The sequence below is a fragment of the Bufo gargarizans genome, chromosome 9, assembly GCF_014858855.1.
Source record: "Bufo gargarizans isolate SCDJY-AF-19 chromosome 9, ASM1485885v1, whole genome shotgun sequence".
In the NCBI taxonomy this organism is placed as follows: domain Eukaryota; kingdom Metazoa; phylum Chordata; class Amphibia; order Anura; family Bufonidae; genus Bufo; species Bufo gargarizans.
The window spans coordinates 15948207-15955256 of record NC_058088.1 but is presented as its reverse complement, the minus strand read 5'-3'; positions in this window follow the sequence as shown (position 1 = coordinate 15955256).

Sequence of the window (7050 nt, the reverse complement as noted above, 5' to 3'; positions counted from 1 at the left end):
GTAACACTTTCCTCCCGAAGGATAGACGATCATTAGAGTCTAAATCTAACTTGTATTGACAAAAAAAAGTACATGGATACTTCCATGGAGCTGCCCTACAAATTTTCTCTTAAGATGCATTGGCCCTTTCTGCCCATGCAGTAGAAATGGATCTGGTTGAATGAGCACCGAAACCGAAGGGGGGAGTTTCACCCACTGAGGAATAAACCAAAACAATAGCCCCTACTATCCATCTGGCTAGGGTTCTAGATGAAACCTTATTACCCTTGTTTTTTTCCCCAAACTGCACAAAAAGCCTAGAGGATTTCCTCCACTGACTGGTGACATTCAGGTAACGAGACAGGCATCTTTTAACATCTAGACAATGGAGCCTGGACAGTTTCCTCAGCCAAGTGAACCAGGTTCTTCTTGGACAGAAAGGTGCAATTAGAATGAGCCTTGTCTGTTCCTGCAATACCTTCGGGAGAAGTCTTATAGGAGGAAAGGGCATACAGAAGTTGATCCGGCCAAGGAAGGGAGAAAGCGTCTATCCCTAACGGAAAGTCTGTTGGATTTAGGGAAAAGAAGAGACTGTATTTTTTTTTTTGTTTTGTTTTGTTGGGTTGCGAAAAGGTCTACCTGAGGATGACCCCAAAGCTGAACTATATGATTGAAGACCTGATTCAAATGGTTTCTGCTTAGGTAATCAGCCACCTTGTTTTCTGTTCCTTTTTAAATGCACTGCCTTGATAAAAGGAATGATTAGTAAGAAAATGTCTGTGGTTAAGGTAGGGCTGCAGTAAACGAATATTTTAGTAATAGAGTATTCTATCGATTTATATTTCTCGATTCATCTCGAGTAATCTAATAAGAAAAACCTTCTTAAAATAACGTACGTAATTACGTTTTTCTTTATAAAAACTATTTTTATTTCTTACAGTGGTGGTATGGTATAGCAAATAATTGCAAACATGTTGGCTTGGCTGTATAAAGTTATTGGTTTACTTTGGAGGGGTTAATGGAAGCACCTTGGCAATGGGCATGTATAAAGTTTTGGTTTGAAGGGGTTAATAACTTTATACATGCCCGTTGTCAAGATGCTTCCATTAACCCCTCCAAATCAATAACTTGTATAAAGTTATTGGTTTGGAGGGGTTAATGGAAGCACCTTGACAATGGGCATGTATACAGTTATTGGTTTGGAGGGGTTAATGGAAGCACCTTGGCAATGGGCATGTATACAGTTATTGGTTTGGAGGGGTTAATAACTTTATACATGCCCATTGCCAAGGTGCTTCCATTAACCCCTCCAAACCAATAACTTTATACATGCCAAGGTGGTGCCTCCATTAACCACTCTCCATCTGCCTTTCAATATCCATTTACAGTGAGTGCCCCCGATTTCCCCCCTCCCCTGGCGTGCCTCTAGTGCTGTTAACTTAAATTACCTAATGGCACTGGCACTAGTGAGGAGGGCTCAGCCGCAGACACATGGAGACCGTCTTCGTCCCAGCATGCACTGGGACCTTATGTGATGTCACAGACACATCGTTAGCCAGCGTGCTGACGATGTATGTGCGCAACTGCGCATTACGCAAAGTCCTGCCTGCAGGGCGGTGCCATCTCTTTGAACTCCGGAGGACACGGAAGCGGTGAGTGAGACGCTTAATTTCACTCCCGCTCCATGATCATGTGATGTAAACGATTCCTCAATGCAGGGAAGCTGCAATCGAGGATTTTTTTGACTCTATTTAATCGAATTATTTGAAGAATCGTTTCAGCCCTAGGTTAAGGACAGAAGACGTTCTGAGAATATTTTTACTTCTATTCCCTGTAATTTGGGCAGGAAAGCTTTTAAGGCGAGCAGAACTGCCCTTAATTCCCTCACATTTTGGGAATCCTAGCTTTCTGTTGGACTCCATACCCCCTGCAGAACCCCCCCCCCCCCCCCGACAAACTGCCCCCCACCCCGTCGGACTGGCATCTGGTTATGGTTGAAGAACCCATGGGAAGCCCTGGGTCAGATTTGAAGGCTCTAGCCACCAGGTTAAGAACTGTATCACCTGAGGGGTGAGAGGAAGAGGGACATCTGGCGGAGACAAAGACCTCTGCCACTGAAGTGTCCTGGAGCGAAACAGGGACCAACCTACAGCTGGTATTGTGGAGGTCATTCTGCCTAGTACTGCAATGCCTTTCCTGATAGGTCGATCCTTTGAGGCCATCAGAACTTGCACGTCTTTTCTTGACCGGGTTATCTTGTGCTGAGGGAGGATGCATTGCAGATTCACAGAATCTAGGATCAGCCCTAGAAAAACACATTCTTGGGAGGGGGTCAAGTTTGACTTTTCCCAGTTTATTTGCCATCCGAGATTTACTAGAATGTTTACCGCTTCTAGAAGACGAGAGGTTAGAAGATCTATAGATTCTGCCACCACCTGAAGATCGTCCTACGGAATAACGATAATGTCCTTTTCCCTTATGTGGGCCATAATCGCTGCCATTAATTTTGTAAAAAGCCTGGGATATTCCAAATGGAAGTGCTCTGTATTGGTAAATGATGGACCCGTCCCTTCCATAGACACCGCCACGCTGAGGTATTTTTGAAAATGAGCCTGAATTAGGATGTGATAGTTGGTATCCTTTATGGCTATGGTAGCCATGACACAGTCTTTGAAGAGATGTTTTATTGCAGACTGTACAGATTCTATTCTGAACTTTTTGTATTTGAGGTACTGATTTAAGTCTCTCAGGTTTATAATCGGAGAGAACAGTCTGGCTAGGGTATGAGAAAAAGGGACAAATAAAACCCCTTCCCTTTCTCTGAGTCTGGGACTGGAAGTAATAATTTTTTCTTTAAAAGAGAAAAAATACTTTTTAGTGCTAAGTTTTGAGCTAAATTCGTAACTTTTTGCCTTTCTGGTGGGGGAGAGAGAAACTCTAGATGAAAACAGTCTTTTATAATACCATTTATCCAGGGGCTTGCCGAGATTTTTTCCCAAGCCCGAGGAAAAAAAGTCTTCCCCCCCCCACGGGACAGTAACCGTCATTGCTGACCAGACTTGGGGCCTGAAGTGGACTGGGTATTAAAGAGGAATCTCTATCCTTCCTACCTCTGTTTTCTCTCTAATTATTTTGCTTTCTATCAGTTTTGTTGAAGACTCCTGTTTCTGCAAAAAAAACTGCCGTTTCCTAGAGGGTTTGGAAACAGGAAAACCTTTATTATCAGAGGCCTTCTCTAAAAGGTCATCCAAAAACGGACCCAAAAAGAAAATCTCCATGGCACGGATAGAGCAAAGCTTATTCTTTGAACCTGTGTCACCGGACCACCCCTTAAGCCAAATCGCTCTCCTAGCTTAGTTGGAGAGAGCCGCGGATCTGGCATTTAATGCGTCAGCCAAGGCGTTCGAAATAAAGTCCGCTGCTTTAAAGATGGTGGGAAGCACCCCTAGAAGCTGATCTCTGGAGGTTTTATTTTGTATATGGGATTCTAATTCCTGTAGCCATAATTTTAAGGACCTGGCCATAGAGGTAGTGGCTATATTGGGCTTAAAGGCCTGAGTAGAAGCCTACCATACTTTAAGGTATAGCTGGGCCTGTCTCTCCATCGGGTCTTTTAAAGTGCCAAGGTCTTCAAAAGGCAAAGCAGATCTTTTTTAAATGTTTGCAATAGGAGCATCCAGTTTAGGAGGCCTATCCCAACATGATGACTTGCCCACATTGAAAGGATATTTTCTCTTAACATTCTTAGGAATTAAAAAACGTTGTCAGGTTTTTTCCCACTCTTTCTGAATTAAATACTTTATATTTTTGAATAACAGAAAAACTCTAGATTTTTTTTGTGACCCAGATCACCAAATATTATATCTTGAATGGATTTCTGTTCTCTGGATTCATTCACATTTATCGCGGCTCTAATAGCTTTGAGCAGAGAATCCGTCTCCTCAGGGGGGGGGGGGAAATAAAAGGTCTACCCATGGATTCTTCATCTGAGGAAATGCTTGAGTTATCTAGGATTTCTCATGGCTCATACTCGTCGGAAGATTCGGTATCGCATATGACAGAGTGACCCTGCTTGCCCTCAGCTGAGGAAGGGAGGCATTTTTTAAACATTTCGATAGAATCAGAAACTTCAGATATAAGAATGTCTTTGATATTCTGAAGTAGGGACAGGGATTCCTCCTCTACCACCTTGTTAACGCAATGCTGACATAACAATTTAGTCTACGAAGGAGCGAGTTTTCTCTTGCATACAGCACACTCTCTTCCTTTAATTTTAGCGGTGGCTTTTCTAGGACCCTCTTTGGTATTCTAAAATAAAATAAGAGAATGGCGATTAACCCCCTTACCCCACCAGGAATACTGGTCTGCCATCATGACCCTTCTGGACATCAGCACTCTGACTGCTCTCCAGATAAGGATAGAGTGGTGTCCATAAGCTCATCCACGGATGCCTGCAGGCTGGCTGGGATCCTTCTGACCGCGCGCTGATAAGGTTTAAAACCCACAGGTCGGATCCTTGCGGGCGGTCCCTTATGGAAGAAGGATATTTCTCCCTCATTTCAGGAACGCTAGCCACCGGAACCACATGCGTTCCAAATACCGGAAGTTGCGTCGGTTCACGCATGTAGCGTGCTCAGAAAAACTCAGCCCTCTCCCCCCCCCTCCGCCTCTGTAAGCTACTAGAGGCCAGGAGGAAGAAAGGCTAGGCCCTTGACCTCCCAAAACACCGCCAGGAGGGTCCGGCGTGCCGGCATTACCTCCTAGTAACACCAGCTCAACATAGAACATTCCGAAACCCAGAAGGATGGCCCCAGACTTAGCAGACGGCTCCTAGTGGAGTCTTACGCCACACCCAGTAACCCCTTAACCTGAAATATGTGGGGTTCCTGCAGCCTAATCTTTAGCTCTCCACTATAGGACAGGAACTGGTGCTACAGGGGCAGAGCCCCTCCTTAAGAGCTCTCCACGAAAGTCCCTGTCCTGGATAGAGGCGGTCTCTCAAGGGTGCGGTCATGGGCGTAGGGGGTAAAAAAAAGAAAAGTGCACAGGAGATTTGTTAAATCTCATACACTTTGCTGGTACTGGATTACATTGTGCACGAAAAGCTGTGCGGGAAAAAAAGATGCACAACCCACAACGTGTACAGGCAGCCGACAGGAGATATACTGTCCACCTTCACATCCCTTTTTTGATAGATACATCTGAAATGAAAAGTAAAGTTACTTTACAGTAGGTCTTACAGGGGTCATTCCATGAATAATGTAATAAATGACAATCAGACATCATACAGCACATGACAACCTCTTCCTAACAAAGCTAGAACCAGCCCCGTCCGTACCTCACATGGGTCCAGAGATCTCCACCTTCATTGCTGCATTTATTATGCTAGATTTATTTCGAGCTGTCCGCTTACTGGGCATGTCCTTTCTGCTACAGTTGAAGGTTGAAACTAAGCATTTTATTTAATTTTTAAATAAAAACAGCAGGTGGCGCTATAGAGATTTCACTGAATACCTCAGTAGCTGTAATACATTTTTAATTAGATGCAATTACAAACTTATTCAGATCCAGATGCTGGTTTGAAAAATGGAGAATATTTTTGTCGAACAACCTCTTTAATAAAAAAAGAAATAAAAATAAATAAAAATTAAAAAAAACTTAGTTATGGGTCTCTACTTTAACAAACTATACGCTCTGTATGTATGCTAATGTCATCCTGCAGTCAATAGTTTCTTATCTGTTCCTGACAGAGGAAAGTGTGACTGCAGGACGCACAAGGTTTGTAGTCTGTTACCATGGAGACACATAGTCCTGCACTGGAGCTGTATATAAACAGGAAATTTGTAATAAGTTACTTTAATTTTAGGCACATGGATCAGCAAAAAATGCTTCCGTTACTGATAATACAAACGCATGGATCTGGTTGTATTCTCTCTAAAATAGCAATAACGGATCCGTCATGAACTCCATTAAAAGTCAATGGAGGACAAATCAGTATTCTTTTGTGTCAGAGAAAACGGATCTGTCCTGACACGCAATGTAAGTCAATGGAGACAGATCCGTTTTCTCTTTGCGGACAGAAAAACACTGGTTGCATCGCTTTTGTGCGCGTCATGGAACGCAATGCATTCTGGTGCACTCCGTTCCCTTCAGTTCAGTTTTGTCCCCATTGACAATGAATGGGGATAAAACGGAAGCTTTTTTCCTCCGGTATTGAGATCCTGTGACCGATCTCAATGGGCAAAAGGAGAAATGGAAGAGGGGCTTGAGTAAAAGTGCTGCCAATAGCAACTGAGCTTTCTTAGTATCTGTCCACATTTCCGTGTCCGTTAAAAAAAAAAAAAAACACCCGTCATGGGTCCCGTGTAATCCGTAATCCATGGACATCGCTCAGCTGAAAATTAATTTCAAGAGCATTTCCTATCCGTTTTCCTTGAAAAACGGACACACAACAGTTAACTTGTGTCTGATTTTCATTGACCCATAGACTTCAATGGGCATGCTTGGTCTGCATTACGGATCAAAGTAGTGCATGTCTCCGTGATTTTTTTTTTTTACTAACCCATGGTCAGTAAAAATAAAAAATTTATATTTAAAGCACGTGTGCTGTCCATGGAAAATGCAGACAGCACACATCCGTGAAAAACATAAGCCTTAGTATGCTGGATTGTTTTTGGTCAGGGGATGGGTATTTACCATAGCATACAAAAAGCCCCCTAAAATATCTGCTGGGGGGGGGTCTGACTCCCCACAGCTCTGCAGTAACCGAGCCCGATCACTACCAAGTGGACGGAGCGGTGTAGTTCAAGCGCTTCTGAAAAAAGCTGATCATTAAGGGCGCCAGGAGTCAGACCCCCACCATTCTGATACTGATGAAATAGACGGATCGATCATCAATAAGTCCCAGAAATCCTATAACATTGGAAAAAATAAAAAATAATCCACAATCCCGTAGCACAGTCTGCATGATGTATGTGAAGATTTGGCCAACAATATCACCCTAAGGATTGCAAAGGGTCAAATCCACGGTCAAAATCTGCAAAACAAAAACAGACTTGATTTAAAGGGAGT